Raw genomic sequence first — 21,032 nt, 5'->3', positions numbered from 1 at the left:
ATCGCCAAAAATAATCTCTGGCGATGAAACATGTCGGCACATAATGGTATGCATATTTAGCAACCTTTTTTAAGATTTGAATTGGGTGCACTTCTAAGGAAGAATAAAGGTTGAACCTATAGAGGGTGCATCCTTTTCAATTTTTATTTTTCACTATCCAGGCGCACTATTTACCAAAAAAATTTCTTTTTGGGTTTATGTTGTGGACACTTGTTCATTATTGTTTTGGAGCGTGATGGCCACCGATGATGATAAGAGTGGGCAAAGCTGATGAGTACCAGTCAGCAGGCTCAATTGGTGTTGCGCACGTGAGGTGCCATCTCGCCTCTTTCACGTTTTTTCTTCACATTTCTTTCATTAATTTGATTTGAGAAACACTTGGTGAGCTCTTCACATTGCGAGGCTCATTGGGATGACTGCCAGAAGTAAAATCTGTAGTAAAAAACTTTTTAAACAATTTTGAAATTGAAGGTGGCGAGTTTTTGTTGGCGACTACCTCAAGATTTGAAAAACGGGGAGTACAAAATACCTTAAAAGATAAGGGTTTGAACCACATTTCATTGCCATTGTACCTTCTAAGACCTAGGCCTGTGCAGAAATATATTGATTGAGAGGAGGGCGACCTAGGCCTTTTTCCCTCTATAGCTCCTTACTGTGTATACCAAAATATATTGTGCCTGAATTGTAGCTCACATTTCTAAACAGGTTCTTGGTACCTCTTCTTTCTCAAGGCGCTTCCTGTTGTGATCTATGACTTATCTTCCAGAGCTTGATGGGGCGCAAGGGCACTACTCCAAAGTTGATTCATTCCGCAAAAGCAAAGGTTGGCACTGGTGCCACAATGTAGCCCGCCTGATGAAATGCTTTGCATGTGTGGGAGAGCACATTACCTATGGATGCCCCAATGCAAACTATATTTCCCATAAATTCACTCACATTGTTTGGAAATGGAGGTGGCCATTCTGAAGTTATCAGGTATAAGTTTCCTTGGGGTTGACTGCATCTATGCAATGCAATCAAGATTGTGGTCCGCCGCCACGACCTTGCTTGTAGAACTTGTAAAATCATTAGAGATTGCTTGTTATCTGTTTTGAAGCATCTTTGGAAGTGGACACTAATATGTAGCATTATGCTAAGTACTAAATGCATATTTGAAATGCAACTTTAATAGTTTGATGTAATGGTTCCAAGCTTACCTTGAAGAAGTGTAGATCTTAGGACCAGATTTACAAAGCTTTTAACAGGTCACAACCTCTTTGATTCGCTAATTCAGAGAGCTTGTGACCGATAAAGAACTTTTTCTAAAGTGCTAAACCCATTTCGCATTTAGAAAAAAGATTTTCCAAATCGCTAAATTGACTTTGAAATCATGACTTATTTTCAGTGTGGAAGGGGCATGTTTCGAACATTCCTTCCAAATTGCTAATCGGTAAGTAATGTGTCAGTTGGCCAAACATTGACCAGTTAACAACTCTCAAGTTGGGGTGGTACTGATTTGCAAAGGAGAAAAAGTCCCTTTTGGAACCCTTCTACTTTGGAAGTCATGGTGGCAGCTGCCGGGCAATATGCAGTGGTCCAAAGGACAACTACCGGCTCTTAAGTACAATTTTTCAAAATGGAAAAACCTTTTTTTTTTAAAGCAGCCACTTACTTTTAAGAAACACAGACTGCTCTAAAGAAAATCAGTTTTGCTAAAATTTCACAGGGCTGGTGGTCTGCTGTCCCTTGCAGGCCACCATCCCTGTGAAGGTAGACATTCGGAGGGAGTCTTAATTTGCGAACTGCATCATGAAAAGTAATGAGGCAGTTGTTTCTGCAACCCCCAATTTCCTATTTTGCTAAGCGACCTATTTTTACCCAGGTCTGTTTGCAAAATCATATTGGGTTCGCAAAACGATATTGCACAATTGCATCCACTTATTGTGAATCCAATGTTAGTACATCTGGCCTTATATTTTTGTACTTTTTTGTAATTCTTATATTATGTGAGGAAACAGACAAATCCACTTCACTGTAAAATACTGTTGAAACATTTATCATGTGCATTTTGAGACTGATTCACAAAAGTAAATTTGCATTACTCAAGTGTAAATCTACTTCTGCACCTGGGTGTAAAGCTACACTTTTTTGCTATTCACCTTTTCAGAGTGTAGATTTACACTAGGTGTAGACTTACATGTCTCCACCCCCTCAAGTCAGGGGATGGAGCCTCCAGAAATGTGATTTATGAATGTGAATGTACTACTAGCAAGTTTTCCCACATAGGTGGAAATCTACTACAGGAAGATTAAAGGGAAATTATGGCTGTTTATTAGTCTCTTAAAAATATTTTAATGTATAAAACTAAAGTAAATTATTTTTAAAGTGTTATTATCAACCAAGAGTTATTCAAATAAAATGTTGAAGCACATTAGCTTAGTAAATAAAATGTTTATTAAATCAATAATTGAAATCTATTAATTTAACTTCTAAATATGTTTTAAACAATATTTAAAAAAAAAATCTCACCCTCGCTAACATTTTTACTTTTATTTAATATGTAGTAATATGTATTATTCTATTTTAAAATACGGAAATAATTATTTAACAATTATATATAAACCACTGGTGGTCGTCCACTGGGTAGTTATAGTTAGGATCATGTTTCCATAGAAATGCCTTTTTTATGTTGCTATGAAATTGCTTCATTTCTTCCCCCCAGCAGTGGTATTACAGGTATCTGTTAGATCTGGCATCATTGGCGTGGGTTTCCCCTGTAATTTTTGCCTTTGCGTCCTGTGTTTTACTGTGTGTTGGACTTCGTTTTTGCTGGTCTAGATGCTTTGGGCACTTTGCCACTGCTGTTCAGTGCCAAAGTGCAAGTGATCCCTCTGTAAGTTGTTTTATGGATTATTGTGTCCACAATTGGCTTATTTGATTTACTGCTAAGTACAGTGGACAATGCGGGCCCAGGGCCTGTAAGTCAAATGCTGCTAGTGGGCTTGCAGCACAGATTGTTCCACCCACACAAGCAGCCTTGTAAAAAGGTCTCAGGCCTGCCATTGCAGTGCCTGTGTGCAGTCTAGTATTGCCATGTCGACCTGGCAAGTGCACCCACTTGACACCCATGGCTAACCTTCCGTTTTCTTATATGTGAGTCACCCCTAAGGTAGGCCCGAGGTACCCCTGTGGGAAGGGTGCAGTGTTTGTGAAAGGTAGGACATGCCATGATGTGTGTGGCATGTCTTGATAGTGAAATACTGCCAAGTTCGATTTTCACTATTGAAAGGCTATCTGTCCCATAGGATAGAATGGAGAGTTTACTTATAACATCTTATAAGTATAATTGCCCATGGGAACAAGATAGGAAAATGGAGTTTAGTATGCCTGAACTGAGAATCTAAAGATGCATCTTTTAGTAAGGATGATTTTTACGTTCTGACTTTTAAAATACCACTTTTATGAAGTAGGTATTTTCTTGCTTAGCCATCCAGTATGCCTATGCTAGGTTTGTTGATTGACTGTCGGGTTTTGGAGTGGCAGGGGCTGGGGATGTGCATTCGTTTCAGATAGCCACTTGGGGGGGTGAGGTGTGTCCTACCTTTGCAGGGTGAGTCAGGGCTGGGCTGAATTTAGAGTAGGGGTGGAGATTTCTTTCATACCTGAATAGGCCTAGTCTGCCTTGGACAATGCTGCCTCCACCTCCTGCCAGGAAGCTGGGCAAGAGAGGACAGAACTTTTTTTTGCTGAGCACAGACACTCTCTGCCTCCAGAGAACAAAGGATTTTGTACTATAAAAAGTGGGGCCCAGACCGCTGAACTTTAGATCAATTTTGGAATTCAAGAGGAACCTCTGCCAAGGAGAAGAGCTGGGAGAAGCTGGAGGAGAAGTACTGCCCCTTTGCTGTGTGCTGTCTGGGGTTGGCCTGCAGTAGCTGTTTCTGCCAAGGAGAGGAACTGTGTATGTATCCTGCTTGACAAAGTATCTCCAAGGGCTTGAGGTAGAGCTTCTTCCCTGTTCAAGAAGTCTCAGGGACAGCAAAGACTTCCCAATCCCTCTGGGCACCATCTCTGGAACACCTGGTTTCAGTCGCTGCAGAAGAAAATAGCAGCAGACTCTGTCACCAAGTCCGTTGCTGGTTCAGTGTCCTGAAGGCACTGCAGATGGCACCGCTGCACTTCGCACCGCATCCTTGGTCTCGCTGACGGCGCTGAGCGACCATCACCGAGCAGTTGCTTGTACCGCATTCTGTGGGCACCGCACCGCTTCACTCTGCCCGGGCGTCACCGACACCGTTGCTGCCTTACTCGAGCATCGGTCGGCTCCATCACCTGCAACGTGACCTGCCAGCACCGCATCGAGTACCACCTCATTCCCCAACGCAAGCCTTGTATTCATCGACGCCATTGGACAACTGTCACAGAGCCGCTGCCTGCACCACGCCGTGAGGGCACAGCACGCTGCGCCGCTTCCACTTCACATCGCAACTGCGACGGTTGCCCCGACCGGCCCGTACCAACGTGTCGGACGCAACAAGAAAAGTACAGTCTACGAGTCTGTCAACGTTTTAGCTGGCCCGTACCAACGTGGTCGGCTGGAACTGTGTTTTTCAGCTATCCTTGCACATTGAAGGTTGTCTTGCAAAGTAACTATTTTTACAGTATTGTATGTTGGAATTTTGTCATATTTGGTCTTGTTGGTTTAGATAAAGTTTTGCTTATTTTTCTAAACTGATGTGGTGTCCATTTGTAGTGTTTTCACTATGTTACTGTATGCATGTATAAATGCTTTACACACTGCCTCTAAGATAAGCCCGTCTGCTCATGCCAAGCTACCAAGGGGGTGAGCAGGGGTTATTTTAGAAATGTATCCATGTTACCCTGACTAGAAAGAAGGGTCCCTACTTGGACAAAGGGGCAAACCATTGCCAACTAGGGACCCCTATTTCAGCAGTTTCTATTCTAATCTATCTATTTACAAAATGTTTAAAACAATTACGCAAACATTCGTAAAGTCAGTAGGGCTGGGCTTGGAAAGCTGCTGCATTGGCTAATTGTTTTATTTTTTATTGCAAGCATATGCTACAAAAATGCAAAGAAAAAAATTAAATACCACACATAAAGATGGCAACTGCATATCATTTTTATAGAACAATAGTGATACTAAGTGACAAGTACCTATATTTAGTACATGTATAGAAACCATTTTAGTTTTAATGCAAATCAAAGGAAACTGTTTCTTATTGCCACAAAGAAAAGGTGCAAAAGGCTTTGAATTACAGTAACAAGAAAAATAGTTTAAAGACACAAGTATGACGGAAATACAAAGTAAATAATCAAAATTAAAAAAAAGATAATCAAAAGGGAAAAGCACATTGGCAAAGTACAGCATTGTCCCACTAGCCATGGTTATGAAGTGCATTTCTTTTTCAGAGGATCTGCACAGCTGAGCAGTCGAAATGCTGTCACTCACAATGCAAGACTAATAACTGGGGTGAGCTGACCCATTGTCCCATGCTATATGCTATATGCTATATGCTATGATGGGAGTACACAAAATATGAACGGCAGTTAAACAGACAAATAGATAAAGGGGGCAGACCCAAAATCCCTAAATATTTTTATATATATTTATGCATTTTTAATTGATTGTTTTGATGCTGCAAGGCTGACGAGACAAGTAAAGCTGTCTCTAGGCTAGTCCTGAAAACAATGAAATGCATTGTAAACAGGTAGACTTCAGTTCCCAATGCATTAGTGGTTTTAGTCCAATTTCTAGACATGTTGCCATCTGTAGATTAAAAACAACATTCTTAGTTGCTATGGACCAGATGTACAACTCTTTTTAGCAGTCGCAAACCGAAACTTAGCCAGTTTGCTATCAGCAAAAAGGGTTGTGGTACGTACAAACCCTATTTTGCGAGTCAGTAATCTATTACCTACTCGCAAAATAGGGTTTGCGAGTCGCTATTAGGAATGGGCGTGCAAAGGGCATCCATTCCTAATAGCAAGTCACACTGGTATGTACGATTGTTTTGTGACCGCAAATGCAGTCGCAAAACAATCACTTTTGACACCTACATCAAGTAGGTTGTAAGCCAGTCGCACGTTCTCCTTTGTGTCGGGCAGCAAAAATATTTTTTACGACCAGGCAAAGGACCACTGCCTACTCTTGAAAAATTAAACAGAAACGTTTCATTTTTCTTTTTTAAATGCATCTCGTTTTCTTTTAAGGGGGCCGATATTGCTGACCCCTGGTAACAAAAACGGCCCTTCTGTTTATCATGTTTTCCGTCCGCTATATTCTGACCCCATTTGTTAAGTGCTTTCATTTCTTCCGGGTCTACACCTGGCCTATCTCTGTGTCTTATCAGGCAGTTTATGAAGAAGCGTAACAACAGTTTTTGCGTGTCCACTTTCTGGTATGCCATGGCCTCGCCAATACTTTCAGGACCTTGCCCTGTTTGGACAAAGTGATATATTTTGTCTAGATGATTAATCATTCTTGGTAGTATAATTAAATAATTCGCAACTCGTCGTAGACGTACTGATGATAGCATCATTCTGTCGTCTTTACCGGGTACTGGATCATATCTACAATCTGTAAGAGGCTCTTTAAATATGTCATAATTCGCTGTTTGAGGTGTACGTTGGTGTGCTAAATCCCTATAAGTCAATCGACGCGCTGATGGCGGCGTATGAAAACTTCCTGTCGCACCTCCTGAGGTGCTAGGTCCAAAAGGATTCATTGGGTGTAAGGTAGGAAGAATAGATGCAGGAAGGAGTGAAGGAACGGGTGGAAGGTTTGGAACGGAAGGAGGAGTATGTTGCTGCGGAAGTGGGGGCAGATTATCTCGGGGTCGAGCGCCGTTAGCAGGTGGTGTGCGTGGCGGCGGAGCATTAACATATTCGGGGGCTACATCGTCTAAATAGGAAGAAAGGAAAATGTCCTTTGCGGTCTTGGGGAGCAATTTAGTCGGAAGCAATGGAGGTGGCAGATCTTTCGGTACTTCCAGGGTGGCCTTAGGTAAACCCTCGGCCAGAAGAGGATACATACCATTCATAAGAGTGTTTCGTTGTCTGTCTTACTTGTTCTGCTTTTGCTCGGATACCTTCCTCAATTAATACGTTTTCTCGGGCTTTGTCTGAATCCTCCCTACTTTTCTCTTCTTTTCTGAGTGCTTTCTCTGTGCGTCTATGCGATTCTTTACGCCATAATTCAATGGCATCTTTCTGTGACTGTCTGGCTTTCTTTTTCCATAATGCTTCTTCTACTCTCATGATGCAATCTGCATCCCATGTCCCAGCGGCGGGCCATCTCTGATTCTCTGCTAAATCCTTGTTGTAGTCCACCCACAAATCGAGATATAATACGGCATCTAGGCCATGTTTATGGTACATAAAGTACCCTGGAGTGTCCCTAGGTGGAATGGGAACGGCTTCCTCGAGTATCCCTTTTCTAGTTCTAATCTGTCTTAATTTTGAGAATAACGGCATCTTAAACCTTGCTACTTGATTCTTTCTCGGACTTGAACACAATTAATACAATAAACACAGTAATGAAGATCGAACAATCACTCATACCGCGACATTTAAAACATATTAAAACATTTTAAAACGAACAATAATAATTAGAATAAAACTAGCTAACTGCATAATACTAGATGTACTGCTAAACAGTACAGATACACTGCTAAAACAGTGCAGACCGGATCTGTGTACCCAAACCCGTCTTGACCGGCACAAACCAATGCGCACGTCTAGATGCGTCCCCAGCAACGGTACTCACCGGGAAGCACGGAACGGAACAGAAGGCCTCGGAAACTCTGGTCTGGACTAGACCAGACTGGACTCGACTCGACTCGTGACGTGGATACTTCGGAACTTCGGAACCTGGTGGGCCTCTGTATACCTCGGATCTTGCTCTCTCAGCTAGGCTCTGGTCGGGATCCTCCGCACTCCTCACCGCCTCGTCTGGGTGTTGATCGCAGCCTCAGTCACCTCCGTTGGCCTGAGGGAGGTACAGGAAATCCTGCAGGTACGCGTAGTTGTCCGTCCGGCTGTGGCAGGAGACCGGGTCTGCAATGCACCTCCGGCGCGTGGGGTGGGGGAGGTGTCCCTATTCGGGTGCCAATTATGTGGTAAATTTAAATTACCTAGACTTAATTTATGCGGTAAAGTTCAATAAGAATAACTCAGTATAAATAAGAGGCAGAATCCGTGGTATTTGAGGTTTTAAAAGGGGATTTATTCCTTACAAAGGAATTGGTTCGAACCAGGCAATCGGATTCCGTCACCACGAAGGTTCGGGAAGGGATCGAGCAATACTTTATTGACAGGTTGTCATATATATAGTCAATGCATTACAGTAAAGGCAAATGCAGGAGGCGTAACAGCTGAGAAGAGAGATAAGAATACACATACGTAATGAAAAAAAGGCGTTACACTAGGCGTGCATAAGGGCGTGTACTAGAAACGTCATTCTGAGGATGTCACAGGTGGGTGGATCCATAAGAGAATCCTGCAAAGTCAGCAGAAATACATGGCAGAGGTGCGCGCACGGCAGCATGACGTGTGATTGACGTGTAACTGGAGGGTGAAGGGGACTTGACATTTAGCCCTACATGAAGAGACAGAAGTCTGGGATGTCAGAACAACCTAATCCCAAATCGTATCTAATATCTTGTGTTTAAGGAACGGTATTATCTGGAAGGAAAGGTCTCTCAGGCAGAGGCTATCCTATACTGACTTCTAGTGCGTGTATAAGTGTCTACGTGTCTACATGAGATGCGAGGGGGCATGGGCCTACCATGGTAACAGGAGCTATGAATTACTTGCACGGAGACAGTAAGGCCGGGCCCTTTGCTCTGTAGCTGGGAGGATGTTTACCTAAACTACTAGACAGGAATGCATTTCTCGAGGAGCGGAGCAGATAACTTGAAGGCTGAATACAGTCTTGGCAGGCAACAGGCCGGGCCAGGCACCGTTAGCCGCGCAGGAAGTAAGACAAAGGTCATGGATACAGATGCAGGTCCAGGCTGGAGCATTCAGAGGCAGAAAGCAGGAAAAGCTCGATGGCAGAATTCAGGGCCTAACTTGCCAGAGCTGAAAAAACGTGAAAGGTACTCTATATAAAGACGGTGGCAAGGCATACTTAGGAACGGAATATTCGACCCATTCATGGTGGATCTGAAAGAGGACATGTTAACGTTGGACGCATATGTATTTGCGTCTTTATAGCTGGAAGTGGAGGGAACATACATGTACTTGTAGCATGTACATGGAGCCGTTGGGGTCTAAGATAGGGGACACAATTGATCATAAAAATTCATATTTCCTCACTAAGTGACAAGTACCTATATTTAGTACATGTATAGAAACCATTTTAGTTTTAATGCAAATCAAAGGAAACTGTTTCTTATTGCCACAAAGAAAAGGTGCAAAAGGCTTTGAATTACTGTAACCAGAAAAATAGTTTAAAGACACAAGTATGACGGAAATACAAAGTAAATAATCAAAATTAAAAAAAAGATAATCAAAAGGGAAAAGAACATTGGCAAAGTACAGCATTATCCCACTAGCCATGGTTCTGAAGTGCATTTCTTTTTCAGAGGATCTGCACAGCTGAGCAGTCGAAATGCTGTCACTCACAATGCAAGACTAATAACTGGGGTGAGCTGACCCATTGTCCCATGCTATATGCTATATGCTATACGCTATGATGGGAGTACACAAAATATGAACGGCAGTTAAACAGACAAATAGATGAAGGGGCAGACCCAAATTCCCTAAATATTTTTATATATATTTATGCATTTTTAATTGATTGTTTTGATGCTGCAAGGCTGACGACACAAGTAAAGCTGTCTCTAGGCTAGTCCTGAAAACACCTCTCCTTATCACAGGCCCCCAGTAAAATGCAATAAATTTTACATAACATGCTCAATTCACGGATGTTAAAAAGAATTCCTTTAAGTTTTGTCTTCAGCAGACAATCTGAGGTGAAAGAATGCGTGCCTTTTGGGAAATTACTTTACATTATTCATGTTGTCATATGGTGGCTTCTGTTGCTTGGAATGACAATAACATTTTACATTCTTACATTCCATCCGATTATCTCACCTCCCCGAAGGAGGATCATGCATAAGTCATGGGAATTTTTCCAAAGTGTAAAACCGAATAGTACTGGTTTTATGTCAGTAGTGACAACCCTATACTGCGGACTAATAGCATTTCTCAATACTGTCTGATTTGTATTTTTCATTAATTGACTGTTTAGTGGCAAACAAATGTGAACCAGTTCATTTTTATGTGTAATTTGAACAAGTGATGTTTTTGTTTACAAAAAAGATGACTAATAGGAAATGTTGGGATTTTACAAACTCAGGCATCCTTGTGAAAATATCACTCCAGCAAATTGCATTTGCTGAAGAATATTTGCTCTCATTGTGAGATATCTCTCTAATGCCTGTGAACATTAAATTAGAGAATACTTTATGTTGAAGTGTAGCGCTGGATTCATTTTAATATTATGTGGCAAAAACATATAAGACAGATGTAGTCAATAATATCTACACTTTTTTTCAAACAGAGGGTTGAAACTAATGCTAACAGGAAATGCTGTGAGCATAGCCATATTTCTTGCGGTCAGAATATAGCAGGGAATCCCATGTCAGTTAAGGTGCAGTATTGATTCTTTTCATAGCTATGAAAGACCTGATTCTTATGAAGTCGAAGCAGCTCCTGGTAACATGTACAGCTTTAAGTGGATCACATTTGGTTGCAGGTTCACAGGCCCACTCATGGCAAGAGGGTCAGATTTGAGGGATTGCAAATCCCAAGTTTCTGATTTTCGTATCAAATCGGTAGAAAGCAGTGCTGGACTGGGAACAGAAACCGGCCCGGGCAAACTGCTCGGCCGGCCCCCCTGGGAGGAGAGGGGGGGTGCGGCCGAGCTGTTTGCTAGGGCCGGTTTCGGACGATTTTGAGACAGGGGGCCGATATTGCTGATTCCTGGTATCAAAAACGGCCCCTCAGGGGCCGGAAACCAGCCCAAAACATTACCTATGGGTGCCGAAACGCAAACTATATTTCCCATAAATACACTCACATTGTTTGGAAATGGTGGTGACCATTCTGAAGTTATCAAGTATAAGTTCCTTGTGGTCCACTGCGTCCATGCCATGCTATCAAGATTGTGATCCGCATCCACGACCTTGCTTGTAGAACTTGCAGAGATTTCTTGTTTTCTGTTTGAAAGCATCTTTGGAAGTGGAAGCTAATATGTGGAATTAGGCAAAGGGCTACAGCGTTCCATCGGACTGTCGTAGCCACAGTGGTGGTGCTGGCACCGCTGCACCGGCGGGCCGACTGCCCCATCATAACTGGGGCGGTCGAACCACATTGGTTCCACAGCAGCTGCCAGGGATCTCAGATCCCTGGCGGTGTTGCAATAGTCCTGAGTCCTGAGGCTGCAGTATGCTAGGCGGGGCTACTGTGGCCCCGCCAACGATATTACAAATTTCCTCTCCACCACACTTTTCATGGCGGTGTGACTGTCATGAAAAGGTTGGCAGTGAAGAATCACAGGGGGGCCCTACAGGACCCCCATGTGCCTCTGCACCATGGTGTGAATACAGGGGGGCACATGTAATGCCTCCATGTCCGTATGCACCCCTGCTTCCTGCATGGCGTGGACTTTACAGTACATGCCCTGCAGGAACTGCCTTTGACGCGCCCATTGCAGTGCCTTTCTCAAAGGCAATGGCGTGGGACCGCCAAAGAACCACCCACCAGAGACTATAAAAGTTGTACTTTTGCGGGCGTTTTTTTAATGTCTTTGGCAGTCTCAGAGTGGGCAGCGGCGTGGCGGCACCACTCCGAGATCACCAAAGTCATAATAAGGCCCTAAGTCTTAAAGACATATTTGGAATCAAACTTTAATACTCTTAAAAATTATTTTACCTTGCAGAAGTGTTGATCTTAGGACCAGATTTACAAAGCTTTTAAACGGTCACAATCTCTTCAATTCACTAACTCTTAGTGCTTGTGACTGATAAAGAGCTTTCTCTAAAGTGCTAAACCCATTTGCAATTCAGAAAAGATTTTACAAACCACTAAATTGGGATAGAAATCATGACTTATTTGCAATGTGTAAGGGGTATGTTTTGAGCATTCCTTCCAAATTACTAATCGGTAAGTGATGGAATTACAATTGCCAAACATTGACCTGTTAACAACTCTTAAGTTTCATTTGAGATGTCATCAGTGATGTCATGAGTGATGTCACTGACCATGTCATGAGTGATGTAATATGTGACGTCATCAGCAGTGGATTGTGGGTGCGCGAGTTATAGTTAGCTGAACTAACTATAACGGGGGAATTTCAATGGTTTTTTACGAGAGAAATGTCCAGCTAACTATAACGTGTGTGAAACCTATGATTTTTTCAGTGAATTTGCAAGGTTTTTTAAATGCTAATTCCTAACTATAACGTGTGTGAAACCTATGGTTTTTTCTGTGAATTTGCATGTTTTTTTTAAATTCTAATTCCTAACTATAATGTGTGTGAAACCTATGGTTTTTTCATTGAGTTTGCTTGGTTTTTTACATCATTTTTTTTCGTTTTCTTTTTTCCTTTAAACACTATGCTACCTATGTATATATTCATGGATTTAATGCATTCTTCAATATAGTAAGATTCACCTTTTTTAAATAAATGGTTAGATATAGTTGTATAACATAGTTAATATCTTCAACAAACCTTAATCTTTCTTTTTATTTGTAAATTTTTTTTACCGTAAGCGCACGCTTCGCTTTATGTACGGTGAGCGTACGTAATATTTATACTCCGTGTGCGCATGCTTACGCAATTTACGGACGCGTCCGTACTTCGTACGCGACACGTAAGCGCATGCTTCATACGCGCACGCGCGCGCGCGCACGTTACGCGGAAGCGTACGAGCGTGCCTGTAATGCGTATGCGCGCGTGTGTGTGTCTTTCGTACGCGCATGCGTACTTTTACCGTACGCGCTTGGTAAGCTTAACGTGCGCGTACGGTTGGTCATGTGATCAAGAAACAACACTTTTGATTGGTTTAAACTACTTTCAGTTCCAGAATCTTCCTGCACCACACCCATTCCCCTCATTACTGCTTGTGATTCCCTAGGAGAAGGAGCTGAATTGTCTTTGGGATACAATGGCAGAGCAGAAGTCCTCTTCTGAGAGTGAGCAGGGCAGCAGCATCATCAGACAGAGAAGGAGGAAACAAAAGAATTCTTTTGTTTGGGAATATTTCACATTTCCAGAGGGGCAGAAAAAGGTAAATGCTCCATTAGTCACCTGCACACTTTGTGACCGTGTGTTATCTAGAGGGAATCCAAGGAAGAAGTATTCCTTTGGAAATTGCTCTATGTTTAGACACATTAGGGATGTACATCCCGGGACTTTTGCTCCACATACTGAAGCAAACCCTTCAGTAAGTCACCCGAGCACATCCGCAGAAGCTCAGCCGAGTACATCTTCGGCAGCTCAGCCGAGCACTTCCTCTGCGGTGGGAGCATCACCCTCTTCTGCTCCTGTAGAAAGGAACCCTCGATTTCAGAGGGTACAAATGAGGTGAACCAGATGTTATGGTCTAATTGTTCATGGGGAGACCAGTATTTCCCTAATAAACAATAAGATAGACCAGCACATCTGTGGTCCTTGTTAATATTCCCATTCTTTCTTTCCTCTGTCCCTGTATTAACACAACGGCTCTTTTAAGAGCCAACCTTACCTCACAACTTTTAAAAACATTTTTTAATTAATTTTTTTAATATTTTTTTTTACCGTGCTCGTACAATACGCGCAATTTAAAAAAAAAAAAAGATTTTCACCCTACAAGGTCCTTGAGGGACTACAGTGTAAATGAGAAAAGCAGAGAGAGGAGAAGTGAAAAAAGGGAGCATGAAACTAAATATGTAATAAATACAAAAATGTTACACTTACCTGATCAACAAAATAATTTATTTATCAATAAATAGTTTATTTAAATTGCTAGAAAAAAGGTTTATTTTTTCCTAAATTTTCTTTCTCAATCTGAAAAAAAAGAAAAAAGTATTAATATTTAATGACACATTTTAGAATACAGTACACATATTTTCATATTTAAAAAAAAAAATGTGCCCTTTTTTTGCTGTTTTCAGAATATATTGCGTTTCACTGTAAATCGTGAAAGCAATTGCATTCATCACTTAACAGAGGGCAAAAAAAAAAAATCTGAAAGATTGTTTAAAAAACTTGCGTTACAACATGCAAGGCATTTATAGAGGAGACGGTGTACATTTCACTGATGAAGGCAACAGAGTCTTCCTCTTGAACTGTAGACTCTGCATCGGTACTTACTTGCCCCCCTAATGTCTAAACACTTAAATTTGATTTTTACTTCTATTTTTTTAAATGATTTTTTTTCTGCCGTGCGCGTACGTTAAGCTTACTGTACGCGCACCCCGCGATTTAAAAAAAATAAATTAAAATGTATTTTTCATACATTTGGGACCTTCTTGGACCCCCTGACAAACGCTAGGGGGTCTGCAACTCTCTTCGTTGCCCCCTTTTCACGTTCTCCACCTTTGTTTATCAGTGTGAGACACACAAAATGGCGGCCGACACTTCCTGATTTCGACCGATTCGAATGTTTACAGTCATGTAACCACAAATCAGAATTAAGCTCGCGCACGGCAGCGTGCGCGTACGGTAAGCTTACCGTACGCGCTCGGAGCGCGCCTATAGATATATATATTGATTTAAATGCTATTTTCTCAGGAAATACTGACCAGATTTACACCTGCAAAAGGCACATCCCTGACCTGAGGACTACCTCTCTGCCAAATTTCAAGTAATTCTGTTCAGCCGTTCGGGTTGTAGCTTGGACTAAAGGTCCTATGGAAAAATGCATGGGGAAAACACGTTTTGAGACCCCCCCTTTTTCTCAGCCCCCGCTTGACGAATCCCCCCGAGACTTTCAGGTTAGGAGCGGAGCGCCCCACCTATTTTGAAAATTTTGCTAGGATTCGTCAATCGGCGCCAAAGTTATTCAAAATAGAATAACGGCGAACCAACGGCGGGACCGCGCCACATGGGATATCGTTAAGGAATAGACTGTCACTACGATAGGCAATACCGTGACTATCATATCACATAGATTGTCCTGTTCTTACGCCAGCATCGGTCTCTACCCAGGCCAGGCACCTACCGGAGGCTCTGAGAGGCGGTCCTTTTGCGGGGCACCCACGCTGTTTGTCTCCCCCGCTGCCCTGACGACATCGAGGGCCGCGGTGGGGGGAGACTACAGCTCCCGTCATCCTTCACTGCCACGCCCCCTTCCTGCAGATTGCGCGCCCGGAGGCGCTTTAAAATCGGCGGCTCCCTCGGTGGAGCGGGGGATACCTGTTCTTACGCCAGCATCGGTCTCTACCCAGGCCAGGCACCTACCGGAGGCTCTGAGAGGCGGTCCTTTTGCGGGGCACCCACGCTGTTTGTCTCCCCCGCTGCCCTGACGACATCGAGGGCCGCGGTGGGGGGAGACTACAGCTCCCGTCATCCTTCACTGCCACGCCCCCTTCCTGCAGATTGCGCGCCTGGAGGCGCTTTAAAATCGGCGGCTCCCTCGGTGGAGCGGGGGATACCTGTTCTTACGCCAGCATCGGTCTCTACCCAGGCCAGGCACCTACCGGAGGCTCTGAGAGGCGGTCCTTTTGCGGGGCACCCACGCTGTTTGTCTCCCCCGCTGCCCTGACGACATCGAGGGCCGCGGTGGGGGGAGACTACAGCTCCCGTCATCCTTCACTGCCACTCCCCCTTCCTGCAGATTGCGCGCCCGGAGGCGCTTTAAAATCGGCGGCTCCCTCGGTGGAGCGGGGGATACCTGTTCTTACGCCAGCATCGGTCTCTACCCAGGCCAGACACCTACCGGAGGCTCTGAGAGGCGGTCCTTTTGCGGGGCACCCACGCTGTTTGTCTCCCCCGCTGCCCTGACGACATCGAGGGCCGCGGTGGGGGAGACTACAGCTCCCGTCATCCTTCACTGCCACGCCCCCTTCCTGCAGATTGCGCGCCCGGAGGCGCTTTAAAATCGGCGGCTCCCTCGGTGGAGCGGGGGATACCTGTTCTTACGCCAGCATCGGTCTCTACCCAGGCCAGGCACCTACCGGAGGCTCTGAGAGGCGGTCCTTTTGCGGGGCACCCACGCTGTTTGTCTCCCCCGCTGCCCTGACGACATCGAGGGCCGCGGTGGGGGGAGACTACAGCTCCCGTCATCCTTCACTGCCACGCCCCCTTCCTGCAGATTGCGCGCCCGGAGGCGCTTTAAAATCGGCGGCTCCCCCCGCGTCGCGGGACGCGCGCGGGCGGCGCCGGGCTGAGCCCGGGCAGAGGGTGGGCCATCTGTGGCCATCAGAGGCCAAAGGAGGCCGGGCCGGGCCACCTTCCTAACATTTGTCCTCCACCTATAGACACTCCTTGTGGATCTAATTGGGTTACGTGTTTATTCGAAGATGACCCTAAGATCTGGAAAAAAGAGGCAAGTCCAGGTCTCTAATTCTAATGGCACTTTTACGGGTACTATTGACCAGTTTTTTAAACGCTCTACTGCAATATTGGAGAAAGAAATTGCTATAGTTGAAAAACGCTTATCATTAGATATTATCACAGGTAAACGATCTTCTCTTGGGAAAATTAATGAGGCAGTTTCCCCTATTTCGCTTTCCTTTGTAGATACTGTTAGCAATGCTGATAATATTGATCCCGTGCTTGTAACTGCCCCCGAGACCCAAACAGTGAAGTTGGTGGTGGTGGGTCAAGATAGCTCATTTATTACTGCTCATGATAACATACTAAACAGCGGGACTACCATCTTGTTAGACCAGTCTAGAGAGAAATCAGGTCTCTCGGACTCACCTAATTTAAACTTTAGTAAAGAGCAAGTGATCTCCCCCCCTATGTTACATCTTTCACCTTCACACAATCCTGGGAAACGTAAACGGCTAGATCTTCCCGACCTAGACAAACACAATGAGGGGGTGGGAAGCACTATTGACCCTCCTATTCGGTTGCCTAATACTAACACGGCGGGTCAATTTGAAGATCATAATACCACCGTTAATATTGCAGAAGGCATATTCCTGGCCAAGATAGAGTTATTAATAAAATCCTTGCTCTTACCACTATTAGAAAGGACAAGACTACTGAATGTAAAAATGGATTCCTTGGATAGGTTGCTTAAAGAGAATATAGCATCTGTAAATAGAACGCTAACTAGTTTAACCCCCAAAGGCGTGCCCGCCACTGCCCCATCACCATTGAAATCCAATCTGGTGAATAAAAAAGTAGGGGTGTCAAGTTTAAAAGCGGGACCCACTATGTCAAAAGCCACGCAGCCAACATCTGTATCGGCCCCCAAGAAAACAGTTATCTCGGGGGTCACACCTAGACAGAAGGCCGATAAACAACCCCAGGCCAAGAAAACACCTAGCAGTCATGATCAAACCCTCCGACCATATTTTAAACCAATCCCGAGGAAACACTGTGTTAATCTCCCTCCGGAGTCACAGCCTTATACCATCATCTTAACTGGCGTGGCCCCTTTAGTCGAAGGTAAAAGAGAAACACACATGGACCTCCATAATAAGGTAACATTTTGGCTTAATAAAAATCGCCCGCTCCCACCCAATACGTATTCTGAAATTCTTAATGTAAGAAGGGTGGACTGGATAGGTTATGGTAAAAAAGATCTCGAGGGAGACTGTGTGGTGATAAATTTTAGAGAACCATGGGTGGCCAATTTTATCAGTAGGGAACCTAGATTTGGAAGAGCTGGGGATGTGCAAACTTTGTTGCTGAATTATTTCTATCCCGCTCTATGTACAAGCGGTCCTCAAACGCCATCCCTACACTCTAGAAATGTCAGGCCAAGAGGGAGATTCCACCTTGATACTCCTGCCCATCCTTTGTTTTATCCGCAACTCACAAACCGGTTTGCTCCGCTATCCGGCTTGGAAGGTGTGGATTGACTTGACAATTCACTGTCGACTCCAGGGCTGAGTGAAGTCGTATTGAGTTCTTTTAACTGTATTCCTCCATCCAGGGCTGAGATTGTAACCGGGGAGAGTGATAATTCACAAGGGGAGGTAGATGGGGTAACACTTCCTAATCCCATATATAGTCCTCTGGTTCCAGTGGAGACTATGATTCCATCTAATAACCTGCAGAAAGATGCAAGTAATATTCTCTCAGTCCTGTCATGGAACATAGCGGGACTAACAGGGAAAATGTCTGAAGATGATTGGGGCTTTTTTGTGGATTCTTTTGATGTTATTATGTTTCAGGAAAGCTGGTCTACCGCTGCCACCTTTCGGGTTGGCTATCTTAATTATTACAAACCAGCCTGTAAAGGACCAAAAGGTCGTCCCTCAGGTGGTCTGGTCATTTGGATCAGGCAATCTCTAGCTTTTACAATTAAAGATATTCCTACATTAAGTAGTGATATTCTTGCTTTGAAATTGTCTGGTAAAAATAAAGAGGTTTTTTCACTGATCAATATATATGCAAGAGGGCAACCTGGTGGGAAGCCTATGAGAGCAGTCAGTAATTTAGACTGCTTACTAGACAACATTTCCAGCGATATTTGTACAATGGTGGCAGGTGATTTTAACTGTTCTTTTGAACCCTTTCCCAATCTCGACAACGAAGGATATGGGGAAACTGACCAAATCTGGAATATTCCACCATTATCCATCCCTCCTATTAAAAAGGTTACCGAGGCCGCAATGCAGTGGTTAGGCCTCTGTCTTGAATGGGATCTGCGTGCAGCTAACGGTAGAACCAAATCTGATTTGATGGGAAAGGCCACATTTGACAATTCCAGGTACTCGAGTCGTATTGACTACTTCCTAATAAAGATAGAATTTTGGAAACTCCTAAAGGATATGGAAGTAGTGCAAAGATCAGAAAGTGACCATAACCCTCTGGCAATTACATTATTACTAAACGAGGGTTACAGAATGGATTTTGCATCCACCGCCGTTACAGCCGAGGCGGTTCTATCAAATGATTGCAGAAGGGTCCGCTGGACTAGGCTTATAGACAACCCTACCGTGTTAGAAAAGATTGCGGTGGAAGTCTCAGTAGCCACCAATTTGATGGTAACGATACTCAATGAAGACACCTCCCTGGAAGAAATAGGGTTGATCCACGAGTCTTTATTCAATAAGATAAAAGCTTTTTTTAATGAACCCACTAAAGGTAGGAATAATGGTCTAGAATCCACCAAGAATAAATGGTATGATAAATCTTGTCGTTTTGCCCATAGCACCTTAATAGCTGCTATTAAATCTAAGTCGGCCAATGATATTAGGTTAGCTAGGGTTAACTACAAGAAAGTACTCAAAGAGGCAAAAACCAACTGGGATGAACAGCGCTGGTTAGATCTATACCAAGCAAGTATTTCATCTAACCAACAAAAATTTTGGGAGGCTGTGAGATGGGGCGGGACTGGGGACTCGAAAGTACCTGTAAACCACGTGTCTGCAGAACAATGGGTCAAACATTACGCTACGCAGTTTAGTAACACGGTACGGATCTCCCACTCCTGGGAAGATGCCAGTGTTCAGACTGCGGTGCCTTCATTTGACCATATTGTCTTTACAGAATTAGATACCGTAGCTGCTCTTAAACAAGTCCAGAACGGTAAGGCCCCCGGTATGGACTGCGTCCCTGCGGACCTTTTTAAGTATGATCAGGTGCATTGGGTTCCGTATATAACCACCCTAGCTAATGCGATAGCTAGAGGGATGCGGATCCCATATTCATGGAAAGGGGCAGAGATCCTGCCCGTGTTTAAAAAAGGGGACAAAACTAATGCAGGAAACTACCGTCCAATTAGTCTTATTGATGCCCTTCAAAAGGTAGTGGCCAGAATGCTCTTAGGAAAAATCGACACTTGGATGACTGATGTTGACATTATCTCCCCAGCACAAGCTGGTTTTAGGGCTTACATCAGCACTGTAGACCAGATCCTAAGATTTGTTATGATCTATTGGAAAACTGTGTTCCTGAGAGGTGGCATGATATACGCTGTATTTGTGGACCTCAAATCAGCGTTTGATTTGGTCCCCAGAGGAAAGATGTGGGCTGCATTGAGAAAGATGGGTGTTCCACCTGCGCTCCTAGAACTTACCATCAGGATGCATGAGGGAAACTTTGCTAGAGTTAGGTGGGGTCGCCAGGGCCAGGTCACAGAAACCTTCCCTGTGACTCGTGGGGTGAGACAGGGCTGTGTCCTGGCCCCCACCCTTTTTATACTTTTTATTAATCAAGTGGTTAAGTTTCTCTCAGAATTTCCTACTGATGCCCCATCTCTGGGTGGGAGTAAATTCCCCCTTTTAATATTTGCGGATGATACGCTTATATTGGCCAAAACCCAGAAGGGTCTGCAGGTAGCTATGGATAAATTTGTGGATTTCTGCAAAGAGAACGATCTAGAAATTAACATTACCAAAACCAAGTTTATGGTCTTCACGAAGAAAAAGCCACAGAGGGGCAATGTCATGATGAATGGGTCACGCGTGGAACAGGTTGAAGTTATGACCTATCTCGGTGTTACAATGGACTATAGATTACGCTGGAAAGAGCAAATAGCAGCGCTTAGCTTGAAACTAATGCGCTTGTCCGGCTGTCTGGTGAAGGAGCAGCGGAGCTCTTTGACCAAAAGGGTGTTGCCCGCCCTTAAAATATACAGTGCAAAAATTAGTTCTGCTATATTATATGGGGCGGATATTTGGGGTTGTGTAGACCTGGCTGTCCTTGACAGGATACAAAACAAATTCCTCCGAAATTTAGTTAGTCTTCCGCCATCAACACCAGCTCTATCACTTTTGATGGACATGGGGCTCCACTCATTTAAACATCAAGCACAGTATAGGTTGGTGGCGTTATGGCGACGAATTTGGTCTACACCGGAACTTGCCATGTACGCCCAAGAGCTTCAGGATGTTAGATCACAACAAGGGGCAGG

The sequence above is a fragment of the Triturus cristatus genome, chromosome 6 (assembly GCF_964204655.1).
Source record: "Triturus cristatus chromosome 6, aTriCri1.1, whole genome shotgun sequence".
In the NCBI taxonomy this organism is placed as follows: Eukaryota; Metazoa; Chordata; class Amphibia; order Caudata; family Salamandridae; genus Triturus; species Triturus cristatus.
The sequence above is the reverse complement of the archived record's forward strand: the minus strand, read 5'-3'. Positions refer to the sequence as shown.